Source organism: Grammomys surdaster, unplaced genomic scaffold (assembly GCF_004785775.1).
Source record: "Grammomys surdaster isolate TR1022 unplaced genomic scaffold, NIH_TR_1.0 258, whole genome shotgun sequence".
NCBI lineage: Eukaryota > Metazoa > Chordata > Mammalia > Rodentia > Muridae > Grammomys > Grammomys surdaster.
This window is the reverse complement of record NW_021604699.1, coordinates 1,078,276-1,098,211: the sequence shown is the minus strand read 5'-3', so window position 1 is coordinate 1,098,211 and position 19,936 is coordinate 1,078,276.

The following is a 19,936-nucleotide window of genomic DNA, read 5'->3' as shown; positions in this document are numbered from 1 at the left end:
ATATCTGAGACTCTGGGTTCCCAGTCTAACGTTGCAGTAGCAACAACAACAACAACAAATATTAAAGTGAAGGCTAGATTTAAACAGGTGCATGGACTCAGCTCACAGAGGTAAAGGTAGGCAGGGAAGGCATTGTACCAGCTAGTGCCCATGCCCACTTCCTGCCTGATGGTATCTGTGAATGTATAGATCCCTCTCCCAGCCTAGTAGGGACTTCCCACAGTGTCTGTCACAAGGCTTGCAGGTTCAGTGTTGTCTGATATTCTGAGTTTTGGAACAGAAGCTAGAAACTCAAGTCCTAGGTTTTTAAAATAATGACTCAGAATGTTTGGAAATACTAAGCAGATCCAACTAAACATGTTTGCAGAAGGAATCTGACCCGCAAGGCTGCCAGGATATAACCTCTGGGTGAAAAGCTGATCACTTTACAGGGCAAGGCAGGACCAAGCCTGCTCTCGGAAAGCCCCTAGCCAGCTTCATAGGGAAACTCCCACTCCATAGAGGGTGGCAGCCTAGTACCAGCTCTATCCATGAAAACCTCAGCCTTAGGATTCATGAAAAGAAGGCATATTTCCTTGTAAGGTTGTATCTGCTATTTCTGGGGCAGATGCGGCTGGGGATACATGAGACAGGAAGCAAGCACACAGCTCAGTGTTGCTCCACACTGGCAGACACCCCACTCCATACAGACTGCCAATAGCCAGGAGCTGAGTAACTCCGAGACCCACAGGGGCTAACAGGAGCCATAGCCAATATCTGCAGCCTGTCTCTATTACGTACTTCTCACTGCTTCAAGACAAGGCAAAGGAAAGTGATAACATTATCCCAACTGTACGGGGATACATTCCTGAATGCCCAGTGGATCCAGGAAACTATAGATATATCTTGGCTCTGTGGAAAGTGTTTTCCATATATGTATATGTCTATGATGAAACCTAACAGCAATAACATACTAAATAGGACAAATATAACAATGGCTTATAATTTAAAAGGACTGTGAATATAAGCTCTCTCTCTCAATATCTTATTGCACTTTGACCTTTTTATAGTTAAGGAAAATTTCCTGGTTTTTCTTTGGCAGCTGGGAATTGCCCAGATCAGTACCCTTGTGCCTTGGGATCACCATCATAGAAATAAGATATTGGTTTGACGAAGACATAGCATTTACAAATTAGTGTGCCAAAGTCCCTCAAGGTTCAGAGAACTCCATGGAAGAGGAGATAGAAAGACTGTAAGAGCCAAAGGTGACTGATGACTTCAAGGAAACTGTGTTTTCCAGATACGACAGGACTGGTGTACATAGGAACTCACACGGGGCATGGCTGCATGTGTATGTTCTGAACAGGTTCAAGCCAGATGGGCTGCTAGCACTGAGATGAGGAACTAAGCACAGGGTCCCACCCATAATGAGGAAACTATTTGTAACTGATACCCATTGCCAAAGGGAAAAAAATCAAAAGGAGAACTCCATTGGAGTTTTCTCCAGTGGAGTGTCAATGTGGATATCAACCATACTCCCATTCCCAGGAGTAGTTGGGCAACACAAAATGAACTCCAAGGGGTATTTTTTGTGGGCTTTTGAATTTTGTTTTGTTAAGATTTTTTGTCTTATTTGTTTTTGATTGTTCTGATCTTTATTTTCTGATGGGAAACAGAGAGAGAGAGAAAGAGAGAGAGAGAGAGAAAGAGAAAGAGGGAGGGAGAGAGAGAGAGAGAGAGAGAGAGAGAGAGAGAGAGAGAGAGAGAGAGAGAGCACAGTTGAGTAAGGGAAAAGACATGATCAAAATATATTGTATGGGGCTGGAGAGATGGCTGAACAGTAAAGAGCATTAACTTCTCTTCCAGAAGTCCTGAGTTCAATTCCCAACAACCACATGATGGCTCACAACCATCTGTAATGGGATCCAGTGCCTTCTTCTGGTGTGTCTGAGGATAGCTACAACGTACTCATATACATAAAATTTAAAAATATCTAAAAAGAGAAGGGGGGCTGGAGCGATGACTCAGCTGCTGAGAGCACTGGTTGGTTTCCCAGAGGTCCTGAGTTCAATTCCCAGCAACCACATGGTGGCTCACAATCATCTATAATGGAATCTGATGCCCTCTTCTGGTGTGTCTGAAGAGAGTGACAGTATACTCATACACATAAGGTAAATCTTTAAAAACAAAGTAAAAATGTATGAAAAATTAATTTAAAATGTATGAAAAAATTAAATAAAAAATATAAAGAAGAAAAATAAATTATTGGAACATGATCAATATGACACCTCAACAGTATGTCAAACAGCCAAAGTATGTACTTGTATAAACTGAGGACAAGACTGCTCCAAGAAATGGTTGAAGTGAAGGTTTTTATTGGAGATATAGGGAAAGAACAGCCAGAGGCATCTGTAAGAGTCCAGAGCAGAAAGAGAAAGTAGTAAACTGAACATGGCTAGAAGACTGGACCAGTCCAGGAGGGATGTGGGAGGAACAAGAGAGTAAGAGAGAGAAAGTGAGGGCAAAGGAGACTCAAAGAGAAGGACAAGGGAGAAGGGACCAAGAGAGGAAGATGGGAGACAGTGTTATATGGGACTGAGAAGCTGGAGGATGGAAGCTTGTGAGAGGAAGGAGTTTAGGATGAAGGGGCAGGGTGAGAAAGCCTCAGGTAGCCACTGAGTGAGCCAAGGCCAGCATGTGCTTTGCTATTCATCTCTCTGAGAGTGATGAGGAAGTAATTCTCTTGGTTGAGGGGAGCAGACACCAGGGGAAAGGTGATGTCTTCTGGATCTGACACGCCTGCCTTTTGGTGATAAGAGGCAATGTAATCTCTTCTATAACTGCTTCTTTGCTGAAATTTGGGTGTCATTGTCAGGGCCCAGAAAAGCTGGAATGCCAGTCAAAGGCCAGGAGTGCAGAGAAGAGTACAGGCTAGGGACATCTGTTTTGGTCACTACTCACGTTCCATGGGACCACCTGGGACTAGTGAAGTACGGACTACTTTGGAGCAGGCCGGAATGCTGGTCCAAAGCAGAGGCTCAAGCCAGCTGGAAATTCATCAAAAGCATCTGGTCTAGACTGGCTTTCAGCAAGTCTAGGGTCTGCTGGTTCTGAAGGACCACAGGAGACTGGCGTGTTGCAGGCAGTTTCTGGAGTTTTTGTAATCTACAGTGATTGGAAATCTTCTGGGCCACTTATAGACTAGGGACAGAAGGTAAACTTCAGGACCTTATGAGGAAATCTTTATCTTGAGTGCATACTTGAAACTTCTAGGTCTGGGGTCCCTGTAGTTGCAGGGAGGGGAAGAGTCCCCAAAACTAGAGGAAACAAAGGGAAAGCTCACCTGCAGTCTGGAAAGCTTAAGCTGTTTTCTGACTGGAGTATTTGTCTGGAGTCTGTTTGACCTGTGACTGATAGATTCTAGTCGTTGAGTCCTGTGGGGAAAATTTAAAAAGGCCGCCACAGCGGCGCAAGCCCCGGAGGGGCTTCCGCCTCCGCGGTGGCGGGTCCCACATCAGGGAAGAAGATCCTATGGTTCCAGCAGCCTGGAGGCCTTGGCGGCGGCAGGCCCCAGTAACACGAGGAAGTCCTTGGTTCCAAAAAGGTTTATTGTCATGGCGGATAATAGATGGATCTAGGCATACCCTCCCAAAACTCAGGGCAGTCCCGAGTTATATAGGGAGGGAGAAAGGGGGAGGATTGGGGGAGGATCTGGGGGAGGAATGTTTAATTTGCTCTGCCCTCTGGCCTTCATTAGTATGTAAATCTCTAGGGCCTGAGGCCTATAGCCTGGGTGACTCTATGGAGATCTATGTGACTGTTTTTCAGGATCCTAGATGATGGGAGGGACCGAACTCCTGCCGGTTCTCACGCAGAATTCCACGGAGAATCTCGGGGTTCTAAGTACCTGCTCAACCATGACCCAGGATACCCTTATGCAGTCCCACAGAGTCCTTAAAACTTGCATTTTTTTTAAGTTTACAAAGGGGATAAAAGTTTTAGATATATTAACATTACCACTGTTATATGCACTGAAGTCCTTGTTATAGAAAAAGCAGTTAACAAGCGTAAGGTGGAGTAGAGTCAGGTCGACCCAAACACAGTGATTCTGGGTTAAAAGAGTGGACACTCTTTTCTCTGTCCAGAGGATTGGACATACATAGATAAATTAGAACAAGATGTTATCAACCATAATGAGAAGCACTTTTAAGTCTATTTTTAGAAAGCAAACAAAAGAAAATTAAGTTTTTGAGCTTATAAATATGGTAAGAGTAGTCAGTGCTCTGCTGGAGCTAGACTAATAATGTATCATAATTTCCATTGATTAATCCATTGATGAATGTTAAAACTCTGAATATTTGAAGTCTTAATACAACAATAGCATAATAGAATCCAAAACATTTCTCATTTTTATATACTGCCTTAGTTAGGGTTTCTATTGCTGTGATGAAACACCATGACAAAAGGCAAGTTACGGAAGAAAGGGTTTTATTTGGCTTACACTTCCATATCACAGTCCATCTTTGAAGGAAGTCAGGACAGGAACTCAAGAAGGGCAGGAGGCAGGTGCTGACACAGAAGCTGTGGAGGGGTGTTGTTCACTGGCTTGTTCCCCATGCCTTCTTTCTCAACCTGTATTCTTAAAGAAAACCGGAACCACTAGCCCAGGGATGGACCCACCCACAATGGGCTGGGCTCTCCTCCATGGGTCACTAATTAAGAAACAGCCCTACAGGCTTGCCTACAGCTGGATATTATGGAGGTCTTTTCTCAACTGAGGTTCCTTCCTCTCTGATGACATAACTAGGCAAGATACATACCTTAGATCACTTCCTCAGACCTTTACAACTTGTGTTTACATACATTCAATTACTTTCTTAGACTACACAACTTATATAAACATTAAAACTTTTTTTCCCCTATCCAGTCACTTACCATGAGACACAGGTGATTGATTACTGAGAGCAGTCATTGAAAAGCAAGTTCTTTTAAATGAAGGAATGGGGCCTAGAGAGATGGCTCAGCACTTAAGGGTACTGCTTGCTCTTCCAGAGGTTCTGGAAACACCCACATGGTGGCTCACAGCCATCTGTAATGGGATCTAATTCCCTCTTCTGGTGTGTGTGAAGACAGAACACTCATGTATATTAGATAAATAAACAAATATTTATTTAAATAAATAAATAAAGGACTAGTAAGGAGTTACATTGTAACCTATTTTGTGACTTTATCTCTATCAGTGTGAAGCCCGTCAGCAAGGAAAATTGAGTCTACATAAAAATTAAAAAAACAAACAAACAAACAAAGCAGGAGATCTCCATGGTCTGACCAGGCAGCGGCAGCCATGGCGGGAGGAGCTGGGTGCTTACTGCTGTTAACCTGATAAGGCTACACTTGGGCATAAGCATCATCAGAGATCTGAGAAGGAGAAATATGCGCAGGAAGTATAATCCCAATAGCCTCGGTATCAGTTGAGATGACAGAGACTTAGCTGCAACCTGGACGGTTACCCTAGGCTACTCCGTGGTGATCTTGATGGGTTGGGAGCAGAGGTTATTATTGGTCTTCAGCTGTAACACGGGACAGTATTTAATCTTCAGTTTCTGCACAGAACAACACTGGCCTTTGGCTGCCGGACCCACATGGTCTGTGAGATTTTCCTGTGGAGGAAGAACTTGGGAAAAGTGGCCTACCTTGTCCGAGACAGAGAAGGGTAGTCAACCCAAAACTGTCCACAGTTAGGGAAGGCGGCAGACGAAGTATGGGGCAATTCTTCGGCCAATGGCCAGCTTTGCCACATTCGAAGCAAGCTTCTCATGGAGTTCATTGGTGCCCAGTCATGCGGAGACTTAAAGCCACTGCTAGGATCTCACATTTCTGTCTATCATGGGAAGCTTTTTCATTAGACATTTTAAATGTCATATTCAGCAGATCTCTGAGGAATTTTAAAGGGTATCTGTGAAGTATACCCGATTGTAAACAACTTTATCATTTTTAGTTACTTACTTCAGGCTTAAGCTTGAGGACACATAGAGGAAGTTAAATAATGTTTTCCCTGTAAATGAATTACATTTGTACTTTTTTGGAGCTTAGTTCTGAGCACATTAATGAATTTGATCATTTATAAGGTGATTGACCATTAATTTGCATGTATTAATTATTTTTTAACAGTTTACAGGAAGTTAGTAGCTTTTATAAGATTAGCATTTTGCAGTTTTATTTGTTAAGTTTGAACCTTAAAATTTTGAGTTGAAGATTAAATTCTAATTTCTTTTACATCAAAATAAACGTTCAAACTGTAAGTAGAGTCCATAGATCCTGTCCCGATCCTTCCGTACAGCACCAGTGCAGAAGAATATCAGTCTCTTGTATGACTAGTTACACATCTAAAGCACAACAACCCCAGCAAAGACAAAGAGGCGAGACACAGACCCTCAAGTCACTCACCGTTAGCCTGCACTGACCTTAGAAACTCACAAACCGTATTCATCTAACATATGTTGTTTCTTATCTAAAGTGTTTAGAAGCCTGGTGCTGAAGGCAGCAAAGGTGTAAGTGATCAATGCATCTCTGGGTCAGCTTCTGTTCACCTCATTATACTTGATAACCTCAGGAAGTTGTCAAAAGTTATCAAATATGCCCTATTAATCAAACACATATTGTTCCTTATCTAAAATATTTACTCCCAGGACAAAAATCGCCCTAATCCAAAATACCCTGGAGAACTGCTATTGTCTCCTGAGTCCGAAAGGAGGCATACCGGTGAACAGAGGGCCCAGCAGGACTAAGAAAGTTTATGGGCGCTGCCTTAGATGGTTTATACCTCATGGTCATCTTAATCAAGATGGTGCTGAAGTTACACGGTGTGTGTTCTCTAACCTTAGTAACGAATCTTCTAGCCATCCATTGCTCCTATTAGCCAAGATAGAGGCTACACAGTTGCCATTTATTCCTAGGTAAGCCACCAGGCACAAAAAAATTTTTTTTTTCTTAAATAAGAGTTGATTTTTAAACTGTCAACCTTTTGGGACAAGTTTTAAGCTATGTTTCATGTTATAGATTTTAACCATACCCAGTGAATTTACAAATTCTTTAACTAAAGAGAGTTTACATAATAGCCCTTAAGAGATTTTTTTTTTTTGAGAGCAAATAAATCATAGAGATAACAGATTTTCAAGAGTGGAATGTAGAAAAAAAACTTAGAGAAAAAGATGTTGGGGATCATGTGCTTGTACTGTGGCAGAAGTTGTTAGAATCATCAAGAATTTGAAAATCAAGAGCGCCATTTTGTGGCTATTGAGCTGTACTAGGGCCAAGGATAAGAGAAAGGGCTGCAGACAGGAACTCCTCCAGAGGAAAGGTTCCAATGAGCTTCAGAAGGGAGCAGAGAGACAGGGGGATAAGAGTCACAAATAGGGACTCTGCCAGCGAGAGGATTCCAATATATAAGAGGCTCGGAAGGACATAGGAAGCTCTGGAACTTATCAGGCTCCAGGGAGCCAAAGAGACAGAGTAGGGAGCTCCTGAGGGAGATGTGGAAACTCCAGGAGGGAGCTGAGAATGTGGGGAGGGAGAGAGGCAGGCAGAGAGAACAAGTAAGCTTAGAAGAGAGCAGGTGGGAGGAGAGACAGTGACAGGCTCCCAGGAGGTCATAGCAGCCTCCAGGAGCCACAGAAACTAAGAGTTGTCCTTAATCACAGTGGAGAAGCATAGGTGGATGCAGAAACAATCCATACATACTGGAGGAGAGTCAAATCAACAGCTTGATTATATTAGGAGAGGCCAGACCCCTTGGAAAGGAGCCCATTTATGCTCCACCAGGAAGTTTCTGTACCAGATGTATGAACGTTCCAAGGTATGGTCAAGGGGAAGGTTTTTATTGTAGATATGAGAGAGAGAGAGAGAACAGCCAGAAGCATCTGGAAGAGTCCGGAGCAGGGAGAGAAAGAAGCAAACTGAATATGGCCATCAGACTGGATGTGGCCATGGGGCGATGAGGGGTGGGAGGGTGGGGGATAGAGGGATTGAGGGAGGAAGAGTGAAGGCAAAGGAGAACAAGACTGGGGGCAAGAGAGGAAGACAAAAGAGAGAGCACATTGATGAAATGGCAGGGTTCTAAGGGAATGAGAAGCTGAGGAGAAAAGCCCAAGAGCTGGAGAAGTTTAGGATAGCGAGCAGGATGAGAAGAGCCCCAGGTAGCCACACCACAGATAGCCACTTGTCCCTCTGTGGTGTGGAAATGGCTTCTTTGGTAGAGGGAAACAGACACTAGAATGTGAGGGAGTAGAATGTCTTTGGACCTGACAGAAACCTATACTAGTGGGTGATGTTCTCAGTGTAGACATGCTGGATAAAAGCTTGACTGAGGGGTTAGGTAGTGTACTTACTGTTCTTTCAGAAGTGCCAGGTCCCCAGCACTCACTTATTCCTGTAACTCCAGTTCCCGGGAATCCTTCTGCCTCTTCTGGCCTCCATGGGCACTGGCATGCATGCATGTACATAAATACATACAGGAAGCACATAATACATAAACTAAAAGTTAATTTTTTTAAAAAAAGATTGATTAGGTCCTAGGAGAGAAGAAGCCAATGGACAAGACTTTATCGCAACATTCAGAACAACGTGCTAGTTATTAACTGTTTATTTCTGGAAGTTTCCATGGGATAGTCTTGAGCCTCTGTGGAACACAGTCAGCACAGTCCCCTTTCCACAGCAAAGGGGTTCCTCAGCTGTCCCAGTTCTAGTCCATCCTCAGTCCTGAGTAGGCCTAAGTAAATAAACCTCACTCGGATACCATCGCAGAGTGCCTGCCTTCCATAGCTGTCCCCTAGGTATCCAGGTTAAACTGGATGAGCTCTCTCTCTCTCTCTCTCTCTCTCTCTCTCTCTCTCTCTCTCTCTCTCTCTCTCTCTCTCTGCCTTAAACCTCAGGGGCTCTGCATATGGCCCTAAGCCTGTTTTCCCCATCATGGCCAAGTGGCCAGCGTTAATTCTCTGTGAAAGTTTTCACTTGGAATAAATGGGTTCTTCTATCAGATCAAGATTGGACTTGGAGATTCAGAAAAGCAACTTTCATGGAGTAAAAAAAAATGCAAGAACTTGGAGCCCAGTTCCAGCCTTACCAATGCCAAATCCCTGAGCCCAGCATGAACCCTCCTGCTGCCCCTGGTTTCTGGTCTATGAGCAGGAGATTAGAGACAGTACTTGCCTAGCAAAGGCCCCAGGTTCCATCACAGCAGCCCCACCCCCACTCCCAAAAAAGACACAAGCTGCCTTTCCCACAGCACTGGTTGCTGCTTGGGGTCTTTTGAGTGTCTGACTCACATTTGCACTCAGTGGGTCCCTCCCTTCTGCACATTGAAGTGTTAATCGTGGTCCCAGGTCAGCAGCTCAATAAACCAATAAACGCCCCCTTCCTCCTAGTTCTCCCTCCTAGATTACTTCTCCACATGACCTCCCCCCCTCTCTCCAGCTTCTCCAGGCAGATCTGTGTTACTGCCCTGTGCTTGCCCTGAGGTTGGCCGACCACACAGGAGCCTGGAGCCAGGAATGGCCTCTGGGGCTGCGACCCCTTCTGGACCTTCCCTCCCACCCGCTCTGTAGGTGTGGGTAGGTGTGGGAACCCAGGCCCTTAATAGCCCTAGAGGGCTTTGCTGAGGGAGTAGAGTTGGGACAATAAAACTTACAGCCTCCCAGTTCCCAGGCTCTTTGTCAACCACCCAGCCATGTCACCTGACAGCTAATGTAGACTGTGGCTCTTTGCTCCCCTGAGAAGGGTTTAAAAGCACAAGTCTGGTTTGTAGAAAATCCAGAGGCTGACAGTTCTTGGCAGTTCCAAGCTGCAAACAGGAAGAAGGGAGGAAGAGCCTCTAGTGGGATTCACAAGAGATACCATTTCTACCTGGGAAAGAAGAATCAGGCAATATCTTCCTCCATCCGAAGAGAGCCAAAACCCAGAGCATCCATCCTCCCACCAGAAACCAGCGGCACCAGGCCAGTGCTCGGTCATAACACACCCATAGCCCAACAAGCCACAGTGTGAGGGTTTCAGTCTCCATTGGCTCCTTTGCACAAATCAAGGATTCCAGAAATTTCTCCTTCCCAAGACAGTAAACCTAGTTGCTCTATTTTGGTTTCCTAACACCCAGACCTCAGCCAGTGTGTGGGTCAGAGCTTGCACTGTCTGCAGTCAGCCCCACTGGGAAAAGAAAGGCTGCTCTTGTTTAGCTGGGAAAGTGGCTGAGGCTCCCCACAGGAGAGGCCCTGTGATGATGAAATAGATTTCAACAGGCTTTGTGACAAGCCTTCCGGGTGGGAGGTGGGCGAGGTCCCCCAGTGGGTGCCTGCCAGCCCTGCTTTCTCTGAACTTCTGGCCCCAGTGGGAAAGGAAATTCAAACTTTGTTTTTAATTTTTGGTATGACCCCTGTGCTAAGGGGTCAAGACCCAGGGTTTAAGGAACTTAGCAGTGCTGTGAAAAGAATCCTGAAACGTGTGTTGCAGGTTAGTTCCGGAGCCAAAGGTCCCTTCTACCACAGAAGAATCAAAGGCACAACCAGAAGTAGTGACATCGACATCGCTGGGTCAGGCAGAGAACTCTACACTCAGAAAGTGGAATGAACATTCCTAAAGTAATGAATGTAGACGGATCCTTACACTGGGAACTTCCGTAATGATTCCTGCAGTCCTGGCCTGCACCGGACGCAGAGGAGTTGAAGAAGATCAGCACACAGACACACACACTTAGTATCATGATACGGTTGCTCACAGAGCTCAGTACAGTACTGTGTGTTTAGGTTCACAGCCAGCAAGGGATGATCTGGGTGTGCTCTGATATCCCAGAGGGTTTGCATTAGTGCGATCTGGTGCTGGCACAATGAGAACTCATGACCACAGCATTCTTGGAACACAACCCATCACTAAGCAACCTCATGATTGTGTGTGATTGTCTGGGATTTACCTAATGAGAGCTACAATATGTTTGCACTTGGAATTTCCTTCTCACTTGATGGACTCCCCGTTCTTAAAGTCTAACATGCTGTCATTGTGAAAGCGAGCAGGGGACTCTTAGTGTGGATTTCGTCAGGATCACTCTGTGCAGCATCTTTCAGAACAACCTGTCCTGGAAATAAACAAGAAAAGATGTTGGCAAGAAAGACGGTCACTTCTCAGACTCAGTCGAGGCTCAGTGGACTGCCGAGTGCCATGGGTGACTCAACTCTCAGTAACTCGGGCCCAGGGTATAGCTCAGCATTTCCCCAGCAAGTCCAAGGTCCCGTGTTCCATCCCCAGCACCACGTCTGAACAACAAAACAAATCCTCCTTGTAACAGAGGAGCAGCGGCTAACGTAGTGTCTGTTATTGGCGCCAGGGAAGCATTCACGGGAAAAGTATGAGGAAGCAAGCAGACCCCAGACCACAGATAATCTCATTTGTTTTCAGAACTGGGTTTTATTATTGTTGTTCCTGGTTCTTCTAGGACCTTACCATACCAGGTGAGCGTTTTGCTACCCGGTGGTGTCACCTGTCAGGCTTGTAGTGTTCACAAGGATAGGCAGTTCAAGAGAGACACAAGGAAGAACTGCCTTTGAAATAAAGTTTATGTTTAAAGTTTATTAGTGCCATAGACAGACAACAGTGTGGCAGGGGCTCAGGAGAGTTCCGGTTCCACACCAGAGATGGACAACATGGCAGCAAATGCCCAAGAGGACAGGAAATCTGAGCCCACGTGGTCACAAAGGTATAAAAAGTTGAAAGGTTCCACAGCACACACTGATAGTCAGGTTCTCTGATTCCCAGGCAGGAGTCAGAAAGGAAGGTGGGGATCAGGCCATGTGGCCACCAATACCCATTCTGATACAAAGCCACTCCTCCAGGTGCTGCATCCTGTTACCTGGCAGCCTGTTAGTTAGGGATTTGCAGGCAGTGTCCCCATAGAGCACCTGTGTGTCTGTGACAGTGAGAACGCTGGGCAGGTGTTGCAGCTTAAGCAGCAGCTATAATCTGACATTATATTTTTCCTTTTTTTTTTCCTGGAAGAAGAGAGATAGTAACCACCACCCAGTGGCTTTATTCAGTTTGGTTTTCTGTTCCTCCTCAGCCATCGGGAGAGAAGGCTGAATTGGACCAACATCCCATATGGCAAACCATCTCCTGAGTCTGAGAGGCCTGCCATGGACTAGGGTCCCCACCACTCACTACAGATACAAAAGCAGGTCTTCTGCAGCTTCTGGGCTTCAGAACCCTGTCCTGGACAAATGGAACCCATTTGCAGTTGATCCAAAGCAACTGAGATGCAAAATTTTAAATGTGCTTCACAATCCTCAGAGGATGCCATTTAAAACAAATTTTTAGCATGCACAAAAAAAAAAAAAAAAAAAAAAAAAAACAGGCAAAGAGTGAGTGGAAGATCCCAGGGCCTGCACAGGGCTCTCCAATGGCATCCACATCCTACAAACCCTCCCCAACCTGGCTCTCCCTCTGGCTTCTTCAGCAAACCCAATCTAGTGAACAGAGGACACTCGGTCTTCTTCCAAGATACTCATTGTTCAGGCCTCACAGCCAGAGCTCTGAGGTGAAGCAGTGCATTGATGGTGTCCATGGTCCTCCCAGTTGCCGAAGCCCCACCCATTGCTGGCCAGTAAGACCTTGGATGGCTGTTTATATCCATTACAGGTAACAATGCAGACTTGGCCAGTGAGTATATAGCAAAGCTGCCTGCCCTGTCCGTGACAATGGCACAGGCAATTCTCTTACCCAAGACTCAGTCTTCCTATGAAGCCTGGGCCTTAAAAGGATCCACTGATGAGTCACAAGTCCCAAATAGGGAGAATATCTGAAAATGATTACCAAAAAGAGAGGAGCACTTGGTCATAAAATTGAGTTTCCCTGTCAGACATTTGGAAATATTAACAAGACCCAATGTTATGTTTTCATGCCATGGTCTTTAAAGTGTAAGAAATAACTATACAAAGGACGAAGAGAACCTTGGATTCTGCTTGTGTCCCTAGAAAGAAGGAACAAAGAGTCTTGAAGAAAGAGGGATAAACACAAAGAACATCTTGCCCAGAGCAGTCTGAGGCTGGCATCAGCAACACGGCTCACTAACTGGGTGCAGAGCATCCTGACTTTAAAGTCTCTTGGTGGCATTTGACACTCAGGTTTTATTGTGTATATAGAAAAACTCAAACAAAGAAACCTCATGGTAAAACTAATGAGACAAGGGGAAAGTTTGGGGATAGGACACTATAGGACAAGTGAAAGAAGATTCTACCATTCTGCTTTCTTTATTTTTTGCTGGAATTTATTACCCATCCAAGAATAACAGACTATGGAGTAGGGTATCTCATCATCTCTCCAAAAACAATAATGCTACATGTTCAAAATTCTACAGTTGCAAAAGCCCTGAATCCAGAAACTTGTGGAGGTCCCACCCCATGGTAACCATCTCATACCAAATAAATCCTGCTGTTGTCGCAAGCTGGTCGTAATTCTTTCCATTTCTTACATGGGCTCTGCACAGACCATAAATTCATTGATGAGTGAGTCAGATTTTGACCACAATCCTTTCCACAAAGGCTGGGCTAGGTATGATGAATTTAAGCTTCATGGCCATCTACAGGAAAAAACCATATGAATTCCCTCTCCATAAATTGAGGGTGAGACATTGAAAGAAGATGCCTGGTGGGTTCACTCATATCCACAGTCACTCAAGTCTTAATAGCTGTTTGGACAAATGAACCATGAATGCTTGTCCTGGTCTAGTGCACGAGCCACTAACCATGGCTGTGGTCAGCTTACACCTCTTCTGACCTTAGAGGCATGTCCCTAAGGTTGGTCTCACATGTAACACACTAGGCTTCTAGCTCCAAGATGGTTTGATTTTTTTTTTTATCTTAAAATTTTCAAGAGGAAGGAAAATGGTCAGATGATATCTTGGAGAAACGAACAGAAAGCTTGAAGAGAAATTGAAAACGGCGAGAGCAGGCATCCCTGCCTCACATGACCCAAGAGAGAAGTGGGGAGGAGAGAGAGATAGCTAGAGAGAGAGAGGGGAGGAGAGGGAGAGAGAGAGAGGGAGAGAGAGAGAGACTCCTGAACTGACTTTCAGATTGATATTGGGTAGTCTTAGAAGATGAAGAAATCTTGGCCTGAAGTGTATCAAGCCCCAGTTGAAAATTGACCAGCCAAAGACATGGCGTTGCAGAAAGGACTTGAGCATAACACATCAAGCTCCACTAGAGGAGAAGCCAGAGAGTTACTGGTTAATTTGTGTAGCAGAGAAACAATGAGAAGGTGATGAAGGGCCAGCATGTCTAGGGGAAACGTCTAGGTGTATCAGTGAGCAGCCAGTCCTTCTAAATATATGATATCATACAGCTACTAACAGGACTTGAGGGGAAAATGACACACAGTGCATTCAAAGAAGCAAAACACTGTGGCCTGAGAGGGAACAAGGCTTTCTTTATTCTGCTGATCACAACCTTGGTTCAGCCCCATAAGAAGACCGCAGACAGTGTGGAGCACCCCAAGTTCAGAGGAACATTGACACCCTGGAAACTGTCCAGAAGGGAACCACAAAGCTGAGTTACAGGCTGTGAAGGCTGGAGCTGTGGAGAGGTCACTGACATTAAGTCCTGAGTGAGGGCAGCAGCTGTAAGTCACTGGGGCCAAGGGACCTAAAAATAATGACAAGATCCCCCCCCACCCAGGAAGAAGGAACAGGACCTCGGCAGCTACCAGCCTCTCCAAAGCTCTTGGCCAAAGAGCCACAAATACATTTAACCTGCAGTTGCCAGGGCCCTTGGTTGGTGGCCTCCCTGTACCAGAATTAGCTAAGTCATCTGTCAGAGCTGTGGTGCTATGTAGGGAATAGCACACACAGACTGATGCAGTCTCTAGGACAGAGAAGAGAGCCTAGGAAGGAGGATCAGATGGACTTAGCCCTCTCATGATTCCATCTCTCTTTTTCTCTCTCATGTCCTCTTTCCCTCCCTTTCTCCTGTGCTGTAATTCCCTGAGACCTGTTACATCAGCCTCTGTAGTCCAAGGGGATGATGCCAGGATGAAGAGTGTTGGACCTGAGGTGTGGATGGCTCCACAGAACGTGAAGAAACATGAGGTCTGGAGGAACCATGGAGGTCACTTCAGACCTAGTTTACCTTGACTTCCCCTGCCCCAAGCTTCTTCACAGCCTGTTGGAACAAGGGCCACACAGGCCAGACAATGAGATCTAAAGATCCAATAAAAATAGGTACAGAAAGATACTGGTGAGTGCCTTGCCATTTTCTTGAAGCCTATCTCAGGGGGGAGGGGGGAGTGACTTTTAGGTACAGTTGGAACAGTTTAAAGATGCATAATTCACCTTTGGATGAGGAAATCTCTGGATAATCTTTGTTTGTTTGTTTGATAATGTTAGACTGTAGTCCCAGTTTCCTCATCTGAAGATTCTACCAAGTACCAGTGAAACCAACCACAGAATGAAAATATAAAAAAAGAATATTACAACTTTCATGCAGTTTTTCATTAGCCCTAAACAATACGGTTTTCCACATGATGGTTACATTGTGTTAGGTGTTATCAGTCAGCTAGACATGAAGCAGACAGGTGGATATATGTGGCTTATTTGCAAATACTATAACATTCCCAATCCAATACCCGGCAGATCTCAAGAATTAACTAGGCCATTGTCTTAGTTAGGGTTCCCATTGTTGTGAAGACACACATGACCAAGGCTACTTTTATAAAAGATGACATTTAATTGGGGCTGGCTTACAGGTTCAGAGGCTCGATCCATTACTGTCATGGTGGGAAGCATAGCAGCATCCAGGCAGGCGTGGTGCTAGAGGAGTTGAGAGTTCTATATCTTGTTCCAAAAGCAAACAAGAGAAGACTTACTTCCAGGCAACTAGGAGGAGGGTCTCAAAGCCCACCCCCACAGTGACACACTTCTTTCAGCAAGGCTACACACACTCCAACGAGGTCATACACAGCCTAATAGTACCACATATTCAAACCACTACAACCATACAGACAGAAAGCAGGTTTCACTTCTGTGCTGAAATAAAATCAGTGTGAAGAAAACCCTCCAGCCACAGAGCCAGAGGAAGAGATGCTTCATGATGTCATTGACACTGGAGCACACCCCATTGTGATCCCTTCCCAAATTCACTAGTGAAACTGAGGGCCACTAAAGGGACATCACACGGTAGGCAGCCATGATTCTTAAAATCTTCCAAACCTGTGCTCACATCCCAGCTTAGAAAGGCATCTTTATAAACCTGACAATTGCCTGTGTCAGATGTGATCACGAGCCACTCTCCATCATGATACTGAAAATAGAATCTCTGATGACCAGCTCCTGATGGAGCTAGGTAGAGCGGCTAGCAAAGTGCCAAGGAGCAGGGCTTCCTGAAAGCAGGAAATGAATCTGAGTTATGCTCCACCAACCCCTTACCTCCTGCTACCCCATGTTTTATTATTCTACCATAAAAGCCTCTGACTCAGACTCTGCAACCATTGTGAGCCTTTATATTAAAGAAACCCTTGAAGATACATCATTGTGGGCCACAAGAGGGATGCATGGATAGTTAAAGTCTAATGTCTTAGAGATGAGAGTAAAAGGATAATAGACATTATGCTCCTCAGACGATGGTAATGTTTAGGCAGCTCATGGAGACTGAGTCCCAAAGACTTCAGACAGACACTCATGAGCAGTAAATCTCTGTAGCTACCCTCAACCAAGCTGGTCCGCCAGTGGCACACTGTGGGTTTATTGGGACTGCTGGTCACAGTGTACGAGCTCTGCCTGACAGCAGACCACTAAGGAGTTGACTCTGAGGCAATTGCATTAGGGTCTTTTTATTCAAGCTTGAGCTTGTGCTCACCACTGGCCCTGATGTAGCAGGACTGAAAGGTGAAGCCCTGAGCCCAGTTTCAAGCAAGCATTTATAGAGGTAAGCAAACGAGCAATGGGGTTTCTAGCCTGGCACATGTCTGATTGGTAGGCTATTATGGAATTTTGTTGCCCTTTAAAATAATTGGATGGTGCTGAGAGCCAAACCATAAACTTAACTTCTGTTTTCCTTCTGATTGGTGGTTGTTAGGAAGTGAAGTGCCAGGGGCGGGTTTGTAACCTGGAAACTGAGGCTTAGATGAAGGCTTGTGGGGAGTAACTCGAGTTCAACCTTAGGCAAGGTTCTCTAAGACAGAGTCTGAACCCAAGATCTGGTCTCTCAATCCTTGATGACAACTGTGTCCCACACACCTCAACTCTACATGTGTTGTCTCTGTTTCCTGAGGGTATCCCACTCTTCCTATGTGACTGCCTTCCTGGATAGCAACACCTCCATGGACTCTCTGATGCCCAGAGGCTTTTGGCCCAAGGATAGCAAGAGAGCTCTTGGGAACCAAAACTAGAAAAGCACTGTCCAGAGAAGAAGAGATAGCACAGGAAATGAAAGCTGAAATAGTCTTTGAGTCACAATGCTCAAGATGGGAAGTACGAGCTTCGCTTATGAAGTGAGTGAACCATCAGAAACTCAAAATGGCCTTAGGAATCTGAACTACATTGAAAATAGTAATGCCAATGTACATTCTTCTGACCTAATACATCTTGGGATATACAGAACATCAATAGGTACATGTGAACATTAGAAGTTCACAGAGGACTGAGGACTGCTCACTGTTTCACTCAAACAACACAAACAAACATTTAGCAGGGATAAATAAACAGTACCAAGGAATGATATAGACAATGCCTATGATAAACTTCAGTTACTCACAATAAAAAAGGATCAGCCTCATAAGCCTATTGTTGAGGACAAACAAGATCCCTGGGAATAGGACTTAATTTATGTAAAATCAAAGACAGAGGAAAGATTGAAACTCTGTTGCTTAGGAACTATAGCTAGATTATAAAATATGAAAAGAAGAAAAGCAAGCCCTTAAGGGAAGGGAGTAAAGATGCAATAAAGAATGGCCCATGACACAGCAAGAGGTTCTGGGTGCTGACAGAATTCACTGCAATTTCATTTGGGACTTAGAAATACTGATGGTCAAATGATACTTTCACAGGGGTCACATATCAGATATCCTGCATATCAGATATTTACATTACAATTCATAACAGTAGTAAAATGACAGTTAAGTAGCAATGAAAATAATTTTATAGTTGAGTATCAACTATAAAACTATAGTTAAGCTATATAACGATATAAAACTATAGTTAAAGGATCGCAGCATGAGGAAGGTTGAGGACCACTGATCTGGATGATATCTCTGTGCTTATCTGTGAGAATTTGTCAAGAGAGGTTTAGCGAAGGAGAGGAGACCAACCTTAAATGTGAGAAACACTATGCTATGTGCTGGTGTCCTGGACCAAACAAATAGGAAGAAAAAGAGAAAGTGTAGCTCCAGCATTTTTCTCTTCTTCCGTATCTGTGGGTGCAATGCAACAGGCTGCTTTCTGTTCCCACTGCTGTGCCTTCCTTGAATGATGAACTAGATCCTTTCCTAACCAGTGAGGCAAAATAAGCCCTTCTGTCCTTGACTTGCTTCTATTATGTATTTTCTCACAGCAAGGAGAAAAATAACTAACTTGGAAAATTGGTAACAAGGAGTGGGGTTGCTGTAATAAACCTGACCATGGTTCAAAGGTCATCAGAACTAGTTTGCTAGAAGAATATGTAGAAAAATTTAAAGATGTGTGCTAGAAAATCCTAAAACACCATGAGCAGAGTTTCATGGGCCAGTCTGGTAGAAGTTTAGAAAACAAGATGTAGAGAAAAATATAGACAGTAGAAATTTAGCTTATAATGTTTCAGAGGGAAGTGAGGACTCTATCACAAACCATCCAGGTTACATTCTGGCAAATAACCTAGCTCTATCTTTTCTATGTACTGAAAATTTGAGTGAAGCTGAATTTAAAAACAATGGACTCAATTGTGTGGCAGAGGAAGTTTCAACATGGCATATTATCCAGGCTGTGGCATGGTTACAAGTCACTGCTCTGAGCCAAATCTACAATGAGAGAGAGCAGAAATTAATGAAAATGTGCAATTTGGCAAGTAAAGGAAGCCAAGCAGGAGCTTAACAATTCAGATAAAGCTGGTGTGTGCAGAGAAAGCACTTGGAATGGTTAAGAGGTTTGTGCCATCACTAACACTTGTGTCTGTTGGCTCACTCCTTTAATCCCAGGATTCAGGAAACAGAACCAAGCTGATCTCTGTGAGTTCTAGGACAATCAGGACTACACAGAGAAACTCTGTCTCAAAGAGAGAAAGAAACTCTGCACTGGGACAATAGGAACAGCCCTAAGGGCAAGACCTCATCCATCAAAGGCTCCAACTTGTGAGAATACAAATATATTTGAAGAAGAAAGCTGGAGTTAAGAAGAAAAAAAAAGCCATGCCTCTCAGACTCAGCAATGAAGGTACCAGAGACCATAATAGCTCTTACAGAAAAAGATCAGATTCCTACAACCTGTCCTGCTTGCAAAATGTGATGCATCAATGAGGGCTCAGAACTTGTGGGAGTGACCAACCAATGACTAGTCTAACTTGAGACCCATGCCACGAGGAGGAACCCATGCCTGACACTGCCTGGATGGCCAGGAACCAGAAGCTGGATTGCCTAGAGACCTAGGATAGAACCAAACATGGCTGGTAAACAGCAACACCAACATCAACAACACATCAATAATGAGCTTCTGCTATACTCCTACGTCAATGCCTAGACAGAAGGTCATCAGAGAGATTTCCTCTAGCAGGTGATGGAAATAGATGCAGAGAATCACAACCAAATATTAGGCAGAGCTTGGGGAATTCCTTATAAGAGGTGAGAGAAGGATTATAGGAGCCATTGTTGGGGGAGGGGAGTCAAGGACACCACAAGAACACAGCCCACAGAATCAACTAGGTTTGGATTATAAAGCTCACAGAGACTGAAGCAGCAATCACCA